Consider the following 18,444-nt stretch of genomic DNA (forward strand, 5'->3'; position numbering starts at 1 on the left):
CAGTATTTTCCGAAATAGCATATAAACTACGTCAAGAGAATACAGTGTGGTCCACTGATAGTGGCCGGTCCAAATATCTCACGAAATAAGCATCAAACGAAAAAAACTACAAAGAACGAAACTCGTCTAGCTTGAAGAGGGAAACAAGATGGCACTACGGTTGGCCTGCTAGATTGCGCTGCCATAGGTCAAACGGATATCAACTGCGTTTTTTCTAAATATAAACCCCCATTTTTATTACATATTCGTGTTGTACGTAAAGAAATATGAATGTTTTAGTTGGACCACTTTTTTCGCTTTGTGGTAGATGGCGCTGTAATAGTCACAAACGTATAAGTACGTGGTATCACATAACATTCCGCCAATGCGGACGGTATTTGCTTCGTGATACATCATCCGTGTTAAAATGGACCGTTTACCAATTGCGGAAAAGGTCGATATCGTGCTGATGTATGGCTATTGTGATCAAAATACCCAACGGGCGTGTGCTATGTATGCTGCTCGGTATCCTGAAGTACATCATCCAAGTGTTTGGACCGTTCGCCAGATGGTTATGTTATTTAAGGAAACAGGAAGTGTTCAGCCACATGTGAAACGTCAACCACGACCTGCAACAAATGATGATGCCCAAGTAGGTGTTTTAGCTGCTGTCGCGGCTAATCTGCACATCAGTAGCAGACAAATTGCGAGAGAATATGGAATCTCAAAAACATCGATGCTGAGAATGCTACACCAACATCGATTGCACCTGTACCATATTTCTATGCACCAGGAATTGCATTGCGACGACTTTGAACGTTGTGTACAGTTCTGCCACTGTGCACAAGAGAAATTACGGGAAAACGACAGATTTTTTGCACGTGTTCTATTTAGCGACGAAGCGTCATTCACTAACAGCGTTGACGTAAACCGGCATAATATGCGCTATTGGGCAACGGAAAATCTACGATAGCTGCGACATTGTATCGATGGCAATCTAAATGGTGCAATGTGTACTGATTTCCTATGTAATGTTCTACTGATGTTACTACAAGATGTTTCACTGCATGAGAGAATGGCGATATACTTCCAACATGCTGAATGTCCGGCACATAGCTCGCGTGCGGTTGAAGTGGTACTGAATAGCATATTTTATGACAGGTGGATTGGTCGTGGAAGCACGATACCATGACCCGCACGTTCACCTCATCTGACGTCCCCGGATTTCTTTCTGTGGGGAAAGTTGAAGGATATTTGCTATCGTGCTCCACCGACAACGCCTGAGAAAATGCGTCAGCGCATTGTCAATGGATTTGTGAACATTACGGAAGGCGAACTACTCGCTGTTGAGTGGAATGTCGTTACACGTATTGCAAAATGCACTAAGGTTGACGGACTTGAGCATTTATTGCATTAATGTGGTATTTACAAGTAATTACGCCGTAACAGCATGCGTTCTCAGAAATGATAAGTTCAGAAAGATACATGTATCACATTGGAACAACGGAAATAGTATGTTCGAAGGTACCTACGTTCTGTATTTTAATTTAAAAAACCTACCTGTTACCAACTGTTCGTCTAAAATTGTGAGCCACATGTTTGTGACTATTACGGTGCTATCTATCACAAAGCGAAAAATGTGGTCCAACTAAAACATTCATATTTCTTTACGTACTACATGAATATGTAATAAAAAATGGGGGTTCCTATTTAAAAAAAACGCAGTTGATATCCGTTTGACCTATGTCAGCGCCATCTAGCGGGCCAACCATAGCGCCATCTGGGTTCCCCCTTCAAGCTAGACAAGTTTCGTTCTTTGTAGTTTTTTTTCGTTTGACGCTTATTTCGTGAGATATTTGGCTCGGCCACGATCAATGGACCACCGCGTATAACGTCAGTGAAATGTATGAAGAGGGAGAGACAGCGTTCAGTGCGAACACGACCCCCAAAGACATTGATGACCCAAACACTCAATCATTTACAGTTCCCAAACATTAGGTGTAACACTTTAAAACTATACCATTACGTCGCAGTATCGGTTTCCAGTACTTGGACAACATTCCACACACGGACCTTAATGCCCCCATCACCACACAGGATCTCATCAATACACTCCGCACCAAACGCAACACCGCTCCTGGCCACGATCGTGTCACCTACCGTCACCTTCGTGAAGCTCCTGTCTCTTTTCTCTCCACCCTGGCCAGGCTCTACAATGTAGTCCTGTCCACCGGTTACTACCCCGACCTGTGGAAAACCTCCTGTATCCTCATGTTCCTCAAACCTGGCAAACCGCCGTCCGCCGTCTCCTCCTACCGTCCCATAAGCCTTACCTCGGTCTTCAGCAAGGTCCTGGAATCTATCCTCACCCGCCGCATCCACCAGCATCTCCGCCAGCACCGCCTCCTCCCCGTTACCCAGTGTGGCTTTCGGCCGTCCTTCTCTTCCGACGATCTTCTCCTTCACCTCACTCATCTCCTTTCCGAACAGCTCAATTCCCGTCGCTCCGCAATCTTCCTCTCTCTTGACCTCGAACGCGCATATGACCGCGTATGGCATTCCGGTCTCCTCTTCAAGCTCCAAACCTTCGCCCTTCCCATTAACTACGTTCGTCTGATCGGTTCCTTTCTCTCCCGCCGTCCTTCCTATGTCACCATCCATAACACCGATTCCTACACCTTTTTCCCCTCCGCCGGTGTGCCCCAAGGCTCCGTCCTCTCCCCCCTTCTGTACTTGTTGTACACGGCGGACATGCCGCCGCCGTCACCCCCCGTCCACCTTCTCCAGTTTGCCGATGACACCGCCTTCCTTGCCCTTGCCCCCACCCTGCGACGCTCCCAACACCTTCTCCAATCCCATCTTGACCGGTTCACCGCTTGGTGCAACCAGTGGTTGCTCAAGGTCAATCCTTCCAAAACCCAGGCGATCATTGTAGGCAAAACCACTCCCTCCTTCCGCCTCCTTGATTTCTATCTCACCGTTTATGGCCGTCCCATCGCTCTCACCCCCACCCTTAAGTACCTTGGCGTCACCCTCGACCGTCGCCTCTCCTGGACTCCCCATCTCCAGACAATCCAAGCCAAGGCACGTTCCCGACTCCGTCTCCTCAAGCTCCTTTCCGGCCGAACGTGGGGTCTGGACCCCTCCACCATCCTCCACACCTATAAGTCCCTCATCCGCCCTATCCTCTGTTACGCCCATCCCGCCTGGATCTCCGCCCCCCCTTCCTTTTATAAATCCCTCCAAATCCTTGAACGCCATGCTCTCCGCCTTGCCTATCGCATCCGTCTCCCTTCCCCCACGCGGATCCTGTATGACCTTATCCCCTTCCCCCACCTCCTCCTCTTCCTCGAAAGGATACGAATCCTATACACCTCCCGTAAACTCGATCCTCCTCACCCGCTCGTCTCCCCGATCCTCTCCCACCCCCGCCCGCTGCAGCGCCTGTACTCCCACGTCCCACCTGGTCTCCATCTCTCCACCCTCCTTACCCTCTCCCAAGGTGGTTTCCGCCAGCTCCCTCTCCCTGATGATGTCCTCGTCCCCTCCATCTACCCCTCCTATCAACTTTGACCCTGCCCCCCCTCCCTCCTGGTGTCCTTTCCCTTCGGCACCCTCCCTCCTTTCTCTTCCCTTCCCTTCTCTTTCCTTTTCCCCCTTCCCCTCCCTACCCCCTCTTCTTCCGGGCTTCCCCTCCCCCTTCCTCTCTCCCCCCTCTTTCCCCTGCCCGTGGCGTCCCTGCTCTCCCCTCTCGCTTTCCCACTCCCCCTCCTCCTCCTCCTCCTCCCCCTCCTCTCTTGGCAGGTCCCCGGACTCGCACACGCCTCGTGAACTTTCGCGCGCCGGAGATCATCGCCCTCGTTTTAGTGTCTGTGCCGTCGTGTCTGTGCCTCAGTGTTTTTCGCCGTCCACGCTCCTTCGTTCACGTGTGTCATCTACCTCGTCAGTGTTTGTGCCCAGTGCCGACGGTTTTTCTTGTTTGTTTCATCAAGTGTGAACGGCTTCATGTTTTTTAACTATTGTATCTCCTGTTTTTTAAACCGCCATTCTGTTACTTGTCTGTCTCCCTTTCTTTTTTATTGTACTGCTTATGGCTGAAGAGCGGAGTACACTGTTCCGCTGCCAGCCCACCTTGTATGGGGTGTCCAAATTACAATAAAGAAAAAAAAAAAAATCGCAGTATCACTTAGTAAGAAATCCCACTTTGAAACTCGGAGTCGCCGTCTTGCCTTGAAGATGGCTGTAAGGTTTACAGCTGAAACCTTAAAGAAATGTAATTTCACTGTCAAAAATAATGGAATCTTCTACAAACCACGAAAACTTTCAAAACTGCTTCTTGTTCTACTTGTTTTTCTTGTTCTTCTTCTTCTTCTTCTTCTTCTTCTACTTCACACTTGGGACTACGACACGTAGTATTATGTTTTTCTCCGTCTTGCCACTCTTCTCTTGTCTCATTGCTATTTTAGTTAGGAAGTCTATCTGGCGGCATAGAATGTACATGTTCTCTTCATTTTTTTTTTTTTGTATTGGATTGCCTTTTCGGTTATTGGTTGCGTCCCTTTTCTTTTCCTTATTATACTGCATAAGACAAAGAAGCGGAATTATTCAAAAGGTTCACCAACTGATACTGACTCAGATACCGACGGAAATTAAAAAAAAAAAAACTTTTAAACTTTGGCTTTCGATGGATGGATATGTGACACTAAAGCGAAATTTCGTGCCGCTGCTGATGAGGGCAGTAACTAGGAGACATGTCGATTCCAGTGCATAAAGTCTTTGCAAATTTCATTCTGCGTGTTCAATTGGACAGTAACTATGCCTTATAGACAGTCGCGTGATGCAGTTGTCAGCATCTGACACAGGACGTGTAATTGGACTCAAAGAAGGCGATTGGGGTAATCAGCGAATCGCTCGAAATTTGAATTGCAGCCGTGCCACCATTCCACGATGTTGACAGGAGTGGGCGAACTCCATCCGAAAACAGCGTCAAGAAGGAAGCGGTCGACGTAGAAAGACGAGGACCAGCAATCGTCAGAGAGGCAGTCAGAGCCCCAGATTCATAATTGTCGTCGATTCAACGTGCAGCTATTGCTTCAGTGACCACAAGCACTATTAATAGGCTGTTCACAGAAAGGAGCTGAGCTCACAATACCCCTTGCATCGACTACCATCGATCACTGTACATCAAAAAGCGTTTCCATTGCCGTCGGACGCATTCGGCCTGGAATCGCAACGACTGGAGTAGAATTGCCATCCAGTGATGAGTCCGTCCGCTTCGAATTGAGCGCCAATGACTGACGAAGATGTTTCTGGAGACGCCGTAGACAGCAGTGGGGCACCACCTGACTGTGACCCGCCATAGGAGTGACGGTCTGGGGTGCCACTTCTTTTCACAGCAGGACCCCTTTGGTTTTCATCAGCGGCAGCCTTACAACACAGGGGTAGGTCTACTGTATTGTATGCCCCGTTTTGTTGCCCTTCTTCGTAAGCCATCCGGGGCTTACATTTCATCAAGATAATGCCACTCGCACACGGCGGCTTGTCATCGTGTTTGCCAAACTCTGTCAAAGTCTCGCATCTCTACCCAGCTCAGAATGTTTGAAGCATTGTGGGAAGGGTCCTACGACCAACTCCAGATCTTGATGCGCCAAAGATCCAGCGCGATATTTCTCAGAAGTAGAAATAATTCAAAAGCTAAGATCGCTTACATACTTTTTATTGAATAACCGGTTTCAACACACTAAAGGTGCCATCATCAGATCTGTGAAGATATAACATGACAGGATTGAGGGTGGGCTTATATGAGTTCCACTACACACATTGCTACTAGTACAGTACCACATACCTGAATGTAGATTAACATTTATAAACCATTTGGATATAACGATACATGAGGCAGGCCAGCTGATATAAAATCATTGTCACAAAAGATAAAAGACAACTACTCTCATGGTTATTCTTTTCCATAAGATACGTAAAACTGAAGTCACAAAATAAAACTGTTTGGCACATGACTGCTGCTCGACTGACAACGGTTGGTATCACACTGCCCTGCTCCGAGAAGGTTTCCCTGCTGCGATTCTAGTGGTTCACAACCGGCCACTAGATAGCGCTGTCCAAGCATAGCACACACAGTCCCACGGTATAACCACTCATTAATACCACAATACAACTTTACTATTACTGCTAATCAAATACCTATGCAAAGAACATTTTCGCATACACCTACTGTACAAACTATACCTACTATGCACACTGCACATACTGTACATAATGTACTTACTGTAAAGTACGTCAATTACAGAGTAAAAAGATCTGAAGCAAAGGCATTATCCATATTAGCGCATACAAAACTAAATATTATTATTTACCCTTATTCATATATGAAAGTCAGGAATATACACATAGTAAGCTGTTCGTAACACGACTTAGATACAATGTGACGAGTGATTAAAACCTGTATGCTGGGCTTTACCTGTCTGGGCACTACGGTCTTAGGCATTGTAAGCGTTAAAAAAGTACTAACTTGCTATAAAAGGCTCTCACAATCCATACACTCATTATGAACATAGTACGGACCGTGTATGAAACCGTGCATAGGCACGTGAAATTAAGGAATGCCAAGTCAGAATCAAACAGTGGGGGCACGGGAACAGGGGGGGAGGGGGGGAGGCGAAAAACAGACATGAACACCAAGATACACAGGCGCTCAACGTGCGCTCCCATCGGCATAGCACTCGTTTCATCCATTCAACTCACCGCATGGGTAGTAATGGAAAACCATAGTACTACGATACCAAGAAAACACCCATTCTGGTCGCTCATATACAAATATATTTGTAGAATATAGAAACGTGAAAAAGACACATTTGGGGGCAATGGTAATCATCAAGCAAAGATTTACTGGCGAGGCTGAACGACGACACGTCAAGCCTTATAACAAGCATTTACCTTAACATGGCAGGCCACGCCCTGCTAAAAAACGTGACCAATAAATGACATTAGCAGTATTCTGTAGGTCGTCTTCCAAGCATAATAGATACAAAACACGCATCATAGTGTGTGAATTGGCCGCACAGGATCTCTAGAATACCGCATCAAATATGTCAGAGAAATTATGGTCCGCCGATTCTAATTGGTCGGTGAACAATTTGCTTGGAAATCTCTTTCTGTTTTTGTAGATTTCGATGTTTTCGAAAACGTTGAGCTTGCTTCCTTTAGGTGCTTTATGCAACATTTTTCATACTAGCATATCAGAAGGACATCCAGGAATCAGTGCCAAGCCTGGTAACTGCTTGTGTAAGGGCCAGAGGTCTGTCAAAGCGTTATTGGCTTGCTCAATTTGTGAAGCCCTTTCTCTTGAGTAAATCATCCATTTTTTCCGAAATTGTAATCATTTATTGATGTGTACATGTACACACATTGCATGAACCGATTTATTCCCATTCGGGAAATTCCTGCGTAGTGCAAAGTTTTTCTTCCTTTCTATTTTTCTTTCTTTCTTTCTTTTTGCATAGAGTAAATTTTCAAGATTAAGCTCAAAAACTATCCAGAACACACTTGCGTACCCTTATGAATATCACAACAAACATTTCATCTCAAAATTGGTGACGCAGTTTCTTTGGAAAAACTATTGATACTCACTGTGAGTATTATTTCATCACTCTTCTACATCTACCACATGTACTAAACCTGCCGCAGGTATATTTTTGTGTTGATATATTGTTGAACGAAAATGATAAGTTAAGTACAGCATTGGCAATAATACCCAAAAATTGATAGACCTAATGTTATACCGTACGAACTGGTTCTGATGTTGTGCATGCCTCTGGTGCGAGATAGCTTTACAATCAAAAACGGCTGAAATATCTACGTGTATAACATCGTCGGCAAGATTTCTCACTTACCAAACTACCACCGAAGCTCCTTATGCTGCAAGAGAAACTGTGTAACGACTAGCATTCCACTTACAAACATCACAAAAGGCAGTCGTAGCTCGTATCTCAGGATGGTCGGCGACTGTCGCCGAGTGAAACAGACCAGCTTGATATCCTAGTCTGATGCGGATGGGAGCTTGAATCTACATCTACATCCGTACTCCGCAAGCCACCTGACGGTGTTTGGCGGAGGGTACCTTGAGCATGCCTCTGTGTGGGCTCTAATCTCTCTGATTGTATCCTCATGGTTAAGTAGGAGGGAGCAATATACTGCATGACACCTCGGTGAAGGTATGTTCTAGAAACTTCAACAAAAGCCCGTACCGAGCTATTGACCGTCTCTCTTGCACAGTCTTCCACTGGAGTTTATCTATCATCTCCGTAACGCTTTAGCGATTAATAAATTATCCCGTAACGAAGCGCGCTGCTCTCCGTTGGATCTTCTCTATCTCTTCTATCAACCCTATCTGGTGAGTGGTATTCAAGCAGCGGGCGAACAAGTGTACTGTAACCTACTTCCTTTGTTTTCGGACTGCATTTCCTTAGGATGCTTCCAACAAAATCTGTCTGGCATCTGCTTTACCGACGATTAATTTTATATCGTCATTCCATTTTAAATCACTCCTAATGCGTACTCCCAGATAATTTATGGAATTAACTGCTTCCAATTGCTGACCTGCGATATTGTAGCTAAAGGATAAAGGATCTTTCTTTCTATGTATTCGCAGCACATTACACTTGTCTACATTGAGATTCAATTGCCATTCGCTGCACCATGCGTCAATTCGTTGCAGATCCTCCTGCATTACAGTACAATTTTCCATTGTTACAACATTTCGATATACTACAGCATCATCCGCAAAAAGCCGCAGTGAACTTCAGATGTTATCCACAATGTCATTTATGTATATTGTGAATAGCAACGGTCTTACGACACTCCCCTACGGCATAATTGAAATCACATACCGACCCTCAGCCAGATGTGGCCCTGGAACGGAATCCATGGACCGCAATGTGTGTTCAAAATGTCTTTGTTCATGTGTCCTGCAGTTCACATGTCGACGCGCAATTTGCTGCGTTCTTCATCGATTCACGAGCAAAGTTATCCACCGTCCTGGGTGAATCGGGGCGAGCACGGATACAAGGGCCTGGTGGTTAAATGGAATGAAGAATGAAGACAGGGCTTAGCGTCCTGTCGATATCGGGGTCATTAGAGAGGGAGAACTAGATCGGATGGTGTCAAGGATGGGAAAGAAGCCGGCCTTGCCTTTTCAAAGGAATCATCCTGGCATTGGGTCCTGTGGGGGAGAGACCAGACATCGAGGTCGTCTGTCTCATCGGATTAGGGAAGAACAGGGAAGGAAGTCGGCCGTTCCCTTTCAAAGGAACCATCCCAGCATTTGCCTGGAGCGATTTAGGGAAATCACAGAAAACCTAAATCAGGATGGCCGGACGCGGGATTGAACCGTAGCCCTCCCGAATGCGAGACCACTGTGCTGCCTACTGCTGCACGTTAACTGAGACGGTAAGGGTGTTTCATCGCCGGCCGCTGTGACCGAGCGAATCTAGGCGCTTCAGTCCGGAACCGCGCGACCGCTACTTTCACAGGTTCGATTCCAGCCTCGGGCACGGACGTGTGCGATGCCCTTAGGTTAGTTAGGTTTAAGTAGTTCTAAGCACTAGGAATCTGTTGACCTCAGATATTAAGTCCCATAGTGCTCAGAGCCATTTGAACCATTGTTTGAGCGTTTCATCATGGCCGGACAATGCCGGCTCAGTGTCAGCAGCAAGGCTACAGCATAAACATTCGTTCACAGTGTGTTTCGCCGTTCGGCTTGGTTTGCAGAAGGTGCGACACCACACACAGACAGAAATCCTGCGCCGCTCCAGCAGATCAGCACGAAGCAACGCGAGCAAAAAGCGCCGCCGAGCTGGCGTGGCTGTTAACCGTGATTTACGACACGAGGCACTCCCCACGGAAACGTCGCGGCCTTGAGGATCGCGTGCGTGCACACGCCTCGTACTTGCTGTCACGGAGAGCTGAGATGATGTCACGAATGTTTGTACAGTGTTGCACGCTGCGCCGGCCCGAACATCATCTCTGTGAAATTCCCACACAGCGGAAGATCTGCACACGTACAGATACCTCCGAATATGTCAGCAATAATAGCTTCCGCCGATGTAGGTGCAGGTTGGGAGAACCCGAGGTTATGAGAAAATACAGAGCGGTCTATTATTATAGATATTTATGAAAACGGAGAGTAGTGGATTCAGTCGTAATACACCGTACCAGAGAAACCACTGTTTTCTGGACCTGTGCTTATTAGATTTATTTCTTTAAAAGTAAAAGTAGAATCCATCTAAATTGGTCAATCTTATAAACTCCTGAGACTAAAAGAATAATGGAACATAGATGGTAGAATTCACAATGTAAGGAGGCACTAGAACTAAGAAATCCGTCTTGGATGAAATGGCGGTCTTCCTAACTGAACATTACGTCGGATTTTAAAGACAGACAACTATAAAACAAGATTAGCTGAACGGAACGACGCGAGTTCTACAAAACTTTTAAATCCAATTTGAAAAAACACCAACCACGAAATCTTTGAATGAAAGACGGAAAAGGAGCGCTTGCCCCAAATAAAAAGGAAAACTGTGGAATACTTACAACATATAAATAAACTGGAAGCAGTCTTGATCCCCTTAACTTTTTTGATGGTGACCGGTTTCGATCTTTTTATCAGATCATCTTCGGACCATGAATGTCTGCCGGAGGCTTTGGTTCATGGCAGTCCTCTTGTTTGTGGCTGGTGGTGTACTTACAATATATTTTCAGAAACTGGGCGGGGTTGGGTTGCTTGGTGGAGGAGACCAGACAGCGAGGTCATCGGTCTCATCGGATTAGGGAAGGACGGGGATGGAAGTTGACCGTGCCCTTTGAAAGGAACCATCCCGGCATTTGCCTGGAGAGATTTAGGGAAATCACGGAAAACCTAAATCAGGATGGCCGGACGCGGGATTGAACCGTCGTCCTCCCGAATGCTAGTCCAGTGTCTAACCACTGCGCCACCTCGCTCAGTTCAGAAACTGCTAAATAGTGAAGAACCGAAATAGAAATTCCCCTAAGCAAGTTACACAACATAAATTTGAACGTTCACAGCCGCCTAATTTTGAGCAAATTAAAGAAATAATAAAACAACAAACAACCGGGTGAAGAAAATAAGTGTCATCAATGTGGGAAAAATGTGGATGATCGAACAGTCAAGCAACTACAAAAGGGAGCTGAAGACATCTCGGGACTGAAAAAACATCAACAAAATGAAAAATAGCTCTTAATCATTCATTAGTCAAGATGGGAGAGAGGAGGGGACAAAAGGCGTATAAGCAGCTACCCAGCAGCATATCACCTCCCAGTGACGCATAAAATTCTGTTAGAAGTTTTGCAGTATAGATTAGAAAGGGTTGTGGAGGATTAGGAGTGGAAGATCATATGTCGATCACGGGTTGAACATAAAGATCTTGATCAGGTGTATAGGAAACTCGGAGTCCAGAATCTTTATCATTTTTTTAAAAAAACCTACGATTCCGTAGACAGAGGTACATTATTTAGTGTCTTAGAAAAATTTTGAGCTGACAATAAAACAATGACGATCACTGAGAAAACACTGACTAATACAATTTCCAAAGTTAAGTTCTGAAATTAAAATCAAACGCTTTAGAAATTGAAAAAGAAGTGAGGCAGCGGGAGGGACTGCCTCCATTAACTCATGATTCAGTTGAGTTTTGGAGAAAGCAACACGAGAATGAAGAAAACGGAACAGAAGAGGAGGGTATAAATAAAGCCAACCCTAGATGGGAGAGGGAGTACCTTGAAATTGACAGCATAGATTTTCTTCACGATTTAGAATGTTGGCAGACAACCTATAAGTTGCAAGGAAGCAGAGGTAGCAAAAAAGTGCACTACAAATATCATTTGAAAACGTCGTATACAGGATCAACATTAAAGGTGCACCAAAACGAGGAAAATCAAATAAGTTTCAGAATGTAAAGTACTTGGGAGAAATAATCCTGGGAATTGCCCCGGATGAAGCAGCTGTCATGAATAGACAAAAAAAAAAAAAAAAAAAAAAAAGGAAACGCTTAGCACTCAACAGAGAACACGTACAATAAAAAATCGTTATATGTTAATATAAAATTGATACTTTACAATGTGGTGATTAAAATCGGTTGTCTAAATGCCTCAGAATGCCTCACCATAAACCCAAAGAAACAGTTAAATAATTTGGAGAAGGAAGGGAACGAAAATTTGTTTTGGAAATTGAGAAGCAAGGAATAGGTGTATGAAAAAAATAAATTTTGATTTATAAAGGTCGCTCTTACCCCTTCAGAAGACAATGTTAAAGAGCAGGAATGCATTTTATGACCACTTACGGAGAATGGATAACGGGAGACTGACAAAACAGTTATTTCACTTCCTTGAGAATAATGCAAAAACCAAACTTTCACGGTTCATTTAAGAGAGATCTACAGGAGATAGGAATAATAGCTAGTCATAGAAAACAGACATGAATTCAGAGAAGAGAGAAAAAAGTTAAGGGTATCAAGAAAAAAAACCAAATGAAAAAAGGACATAGACAGAAGAAACAACAGCAGAGAATGAGGAAGTATTGGGAAGCGAAGAAAAAAAGGAAAGAATATGATGTCATAAATCAATGCGATCCTGAGTTGGCCAAATTCTGATGACAGTGAGCAAAGTAGGGGAAGTGTGTGGATAATTGCAAAAACTGTAGCATGGGTGTATTGTGCTAAGATTATAATGAATGGGGAAGTACAGATAAAGTCTTATCTAACACTAGATGCCGAAGCACTGGCAATGATGAATATCCGAGAACATAAAAAGTAATATTTATCTTACAGTAAGTTTCATAGAAAAATGTTGCCTGAGGCTTGTTCAACAAAATGCGTATTTTCTGAGATGTCAAAAAAGCTTTTCTAGTGAGTACCGGATATTCAATGGATATACGACCATATGTCGTGACAACGCTTCAGGTTGATCAGACACAATGTCATTGATTTCTGCAGAGGACAACTTACGGGCACAGAAAATGTAAGCAGAAATTCAACCGAGCCAGCTACCACTCTGTTGAACGGGACTTCTTGTCAGTATCGGCAGGGACACTTGAAACTGTGGTGTGTGTGTGTGTGTGTGTGTGTGTGTGAGTGTGTCAGCAAGGTCGGCTGTTGTAGCAAAGCTGCATTCCCCGCCGTTTAAGGAGGAGTGGTCTCATTCCGTCGCCGTCAAGAATCAAGTACGACGATAAATTCTCCTGGACCTTGCATCGCCTGCCCGACGTAACTTTGCCATTGACTCTTCCCACCAGCTGCCAACGCCGTAGCCACAAATGACGTGCAAGGTAATGGGAACGTACTGCACTTTATTGAGTAACAGGTTTAGTTATAGAGTGGGGGTGGGCAAACCAGGAACACACATTACCACGCCCAATACGCTGCAGGAAGCCTTAGGCATTCAAAAATGCTTCCAGTTGCCTTGCAATAGATAAATACCGGCCGTACATGGTTTCCAAGGAAATTTCATTCATTTTTTCCTGCAAAACAGCGCGAAGTTCAGTTAATGATGATGGATGATTTTTGGTTTGTGGGGTTCTCAACTGCGCGGTCATCAGCGCCCGTACAAAGTCCCAGTTTTTATACAGTCCCATTTATACACAGTCCAATTTTTCCACAATCCATTCCAGCCAGTCACAAATGATGATGACGACTATGAAAAATGATGAGGACAACACAATGGCCTAGTCTCCGGGCAGAGAAAATTCCCAATGCGGCCGGGAACCGAACCGGGAAGGATGTGATGACGGAGGTGTAAAGCGAACATGCACTCTTCTCACGAGAGTAGACCACAAAGGCTTAATAATATTGACATCTGGTGGGCGTGGTGGACATTGAAAAATCAGTCCTGGAAGACCACGGTATTGCTGTCCATCATCCCCGTCATGTTTGTTGGGGCATAAACTCGAGCGCAAGTTGTAAACAGTGTGAAGCAGGAGCCATCCAGTCAAGAGACTTTCTTCCATTATTCCACAGTGCAGGTTTTACGCTTTCGTCACCATGTTTTTCTGTTACGGGTATTTGCGTCACTGATGGTTAGGTTTGGAATCCGCTGCTTAAGGGGCTTCCTTCGTGCTTCTTGGTGCTGACAGGACTCACGTGTGCGACATTATGTTCTCTGGTAACTTTCACGGTTATCGTCCTCTTGTTTACCCTCACTATCCTTTGCAACGAGCGTTCGTCACGATGTCTCAGCACTCGCTTTCTTCCGCGTTGTGTCGTAGCTAATAATGTTTTTCCGCTTTCGCTATGTGCGGTATAAATCTTCGATACAGCTGTTTCAGTCACGGAAGAACCCGCCCTAGAGTATCAACAATTTGACAACGTTCGAATTCACTTAGACCCGACATAATGCACTCACAACTACACAGAATACTGTCATGATCAAGAATGGAATTTATAGCATGTTGAGTACATTGCACAGCTGCTGTTTGTGTTCAAACAACAGTGCAACCTGCTGTTTTGGTAAGCATCTGCCATTTTTTTCTCGCAATATTTCCGTATTTTTCTCCATCCCTGTACATCTGTATTCCGGAAGCCATTGTATAGACCATGATAGAGGTTATTTTCCCCCATTCCATTTAGGTATTGAGACTCGGTATGGGCCCCCTTCTGACTTGTAAATATTCTCACGAGCTGTAAGAGAGACACACAGTGTGGCGGCGCATTGCTAACGTGCTGGACTCATGTTTGAGAAGACAATGCTTCAAATCCAGGAAAGGTTTTCCTTGATTCCCCGAAATCATACAATGCAAACGTCGGCAAGGTTCTTTTGAAAGGGTACGGCCGACTACCTTCCCAATTCAAACTCTAGTAAACTCGTCGTCGATGAGACTTCAAAGGGTAATACTAGGAGACATTAAAAACTTAAACGTGTCGTCTCACGCAAGCATCACTGCGCAACAAGAATGGCGTTTTGTCAGAAGAGAGAACTAGCCGAGCGGTCTGGGGCGCTGCAGTCATGGACTGTGCTGCTGATCCCGGCGGAGGTTCGAGTCCTCCCTCGGGCATGCGAGTGTGCGTTTGTCCTTAGGATAATTTAAGTAGTGTATAAGCTTAGCGACTGATGGCCTTAGCAGTTAAGTCCCATAAGATTTCACACACACTTGAACATATTTTTGTGTTTCCTGTAGACACAGTTCGGCTGATATGGATAAGAAGTGCTCACACTGAGGCTGTGAAATGGCGCGACAGCAGGAAACGTTCTGAGGAATCGGAGTAAGCGGGACACTATAATACTTGTGACCAAGGCACCTAAATTTCACATTGGTTCACGGTGAAATTCAGGTGCTGTATGGACCAAATACAGTAAGGTGCCAACAGTTTGACAAAGGCCACATAAATGTCGGTGATGCTGGTTGGGAAGGAAGGACGTCCACCACGACCACAGACTACGATGTGCAGGCGGTCGAGGAACTGATTCGCAACAGCCGCAGTTTTCCCAACGGTGAGGATGTTAACACTACGGTTCTCGAACGGCTCTGTGATCAATGAGCGTATCACAATTCTTGAAGAATTGAACGACTGGTAGAAAGTTACGAATTTTTTTGTAGATACACGGTTACTATATTGAAAAATAGTGTCATATATCTGTATAATTTTGAAGCGTGGTGTTGCATTTAATGGAAGGTACTTGCCTTGCCATAATAATGTTAAACTAAATTTTCAAAGTCATCTCGTACCCGTTCTTCCTAAGTAAGGTATACGTTGGGGCAGCAGGATATTACAAATCTAATACCGCTCTCTAATCTGTTGCAACAATGTTTCTTGGGAACCACGTCGTTCTTCTTTCAAGTTCCCAGAGAATCCCTGTTACATATTTTTTATGACCTATACCTACTCTGTCTTTCAGATTCTAGCTGTGTGTTTCTGAACTTGTTCTGTATCTAGTGTCACGCCAAATTCGACGTATCGGGAACGTGTAATTAATGTGATAGGAACAACTTCGATATTAGAAAATGGCTCACTTTTGGTATGGTCATGCGCTCACATGAAGCGAAGCAAACACAATCTACTTCAAATAATCCACAACCAAAAAAAAAAACCAAGTGAAAAGAGTAACTCCCTAAGCTGTAGTCCAATCGTGAGGCGCTGGTTCAAGTTCTCATCTGACCATCCAGATTAACATTTTCCCGTGACAGCCCTAAATTGAAAAGGATGCGAGATAGGGATACAGTCTACCGCCCGTACTGTACAATCTATACATCGAAAAGCAATGATTGAAATAAAGAAAGGTTGAAGAGTGGAAATAAAATAAAGAGTGAAAGGAAATCAATGATATGATTCGTTGATGACTTTGCTCTCCTCTGTGAAAGTGAAGAAGATTTACAGGATCTGGTGCGTGGAATGAACAGTCTAATGAGTACAGAATATAGACTGAGAGACAAACGAAGAAAGACGAAATATTGAAGAGCGTCAGAAATGATAATTTCGTTGCTAAAAGTCAAAATTGGTAACCTAAATGTAGATAAAGTTAAGGAATCCTGCTAACTTGAAAGCGAATTAATGTAGTGCAAGGAGGACATAAAAATCAAATTAACACAGCCGTAGCTGGGATCTCTGGATATGGGAAGTCTGCCTTATTCTGAGGAAGAAATTTGTGAGGATGTGGGTTTGAAATTCAGCAATGTATGTTTATGACTCATGGACTGTGGTCAAAGCAGAGGAGAACCTAAGCATCTGAAGTGTGGTACTAAGAGGAATGTTGAAAATTTGGTGGACTAATGCGATTAGAAATGGGGAGGTTTTCCGAAGAATCTGCAAAGAAAGAAACTTATGGGAAAAACTGACAAGAAGAAGGGACCGTACCATAGGACATCTGTTAAGACATCAGGTAATAACTTCCATGTTACTATAGGGAGGTGCAGGGAGTAAAAACTGCGGAGGAATGCAGCGATTGGATTGCACCCAAATTGGGATCATTTCCCTGCAGTGGTGATCTGTCACACCATCAAAAACCATGTTTTAGAGATGGGATGCAAAAGCCACTGCCTCACCCGATCCAGAGAACTGCTGTTAGTACCCTGATCTGCTCTGCTGATGAAGGCAATGAAAATAGTCCTGTATATTGGACATTAGCCACTAGTGGATAAATTTGTCACCGGGAATCCAAAATCTTTAGCACCTGATATTCAGAAATCAACTATCTACAGAAGTTTCCCTACCGTGGCGATCACCGGATGAGCCAGAAATTGAAAATTCCTGTTTCTCAGTAATACATCTGCACGATTTCCATCTGTTTCACAGACATGAAGCACTGAACTTTAACAATACATACAGTATACCAGCACTCGTACGATGGCCAGGTGTGATTCAAATCTTCACTGACTAGGAAGGAACTGTTCAATCATTTGGAGGTAGTGATCTTTTTTGTACTTAAATCCCCTAGAACGCGTCAGAGTTTACTGCATAGGCAGGACCCATTATGCAAGTCCCCTAGTTCATCTGGCTGTATGATCCGAATTAGATCTATATCATACCTGACTCGTTAAGCGCAATATGAGCTCTGAACACCATTGCAACTCGGCGGGGCAACACCGTTCGTCTTACGAATATAACACGGAATGTCGCTGAGCTGCAACGGTTTGGAGCATTTTTGAACTTTCTCTGGGTACTTGCACACCAAGGCATCCAACAAAATGTGTATATGGTTCTCCTCACAAAGGACGCAATGTTCAATGAGCACTTATTTAATTTCCCATATCAATGCTCTCAACAACATTTTCGGACTGAAAGGTACGGCATGTAAGTTCAGAGCATCTGCCAACATTGATCATCTTGAAACCAAGGAATATAACGGATGGGAAGAAGAACAGGAAGTAAGCACGTCAGTACTATAATTTCGAATGTGCTCCATCCAGAAGATCGTGGTTTATTAACTGGGCACTCGGTGGACATCTACGGTCTCTAATAAGGATACGTTTGCATGACGGGAACGTCCCCATCACCTCCACAAATAAGAGTTATATAAACCCGAAACCTTTCACGCTATTGAACACCGGAAGGTAATTAATATTAGACAGGCTTTCCGTGTGAGTGGTGTCATAGTTATGAAGTATCAAATGGTTCAAATTGCTCTAAGCGCTATGAGACTTGACACCTGAGGTCATCAGTCCCCTAGACTTCGAACTACTTAAACCTAACTAACCTAAGAACATCACACACATCCATGCCCGAGGGAGGATTCGAACCTGCGACCGTAGCAGCAGCGCTACGAAGTATCCTTGTACAAGAGACTACGCAAAGCTTATTTCCAGTTTCCTCTAATATATCCACTAGTTCCATATCAGGAAACACCACAACTTAAAAATTATTGCGGAGTTTGTAAGAGATTGTAATCTGCACACAGAACTGAGTACCCATTCGCAGAGAGAATTTAGTACAATGTCACGAACTGTGTTAC

At 44.4% G+C, this 18,444-nt stretch overlaps 1 protein-coding gene and 1 pseudogene across 1 annotated transcript in view; both read right to left on the bottom strand.

The window, feature by feature from the left end:
• The window catches only part of LOC124711298 (calcium/calmodulin-dependent protein kinase kinase 1), a 1,501,168-nt gene that overhangs the window by 1,024,360 nt on the left and 458,364 nt on the right, over positions 1-18,444 (bottom strand). The window lies entirely within an intron of this gene.
• On the bottom strand, positions 8,883-9,037 carry LOC124712778 (annotated as a pseudogene).

The sequence above is a fragment of the Schistocerca piceifrons genome, chromosome 8 (assembly GCF_021461385.2).
Source record: "Schistocerca piceifrons isolate TAMUIC-IGC-003096 chromosome 8, iqSchPice1.1, whole genome shotgun sequence".
In the NCBI taxonomy this organism is placed as follows: domain Eukaryota; kingdom Metazoa; phylum Arthropoda; class Insecta; order Orthoptera; family Acrididae; genus Schistocerca; species Schistocerca piceifrons.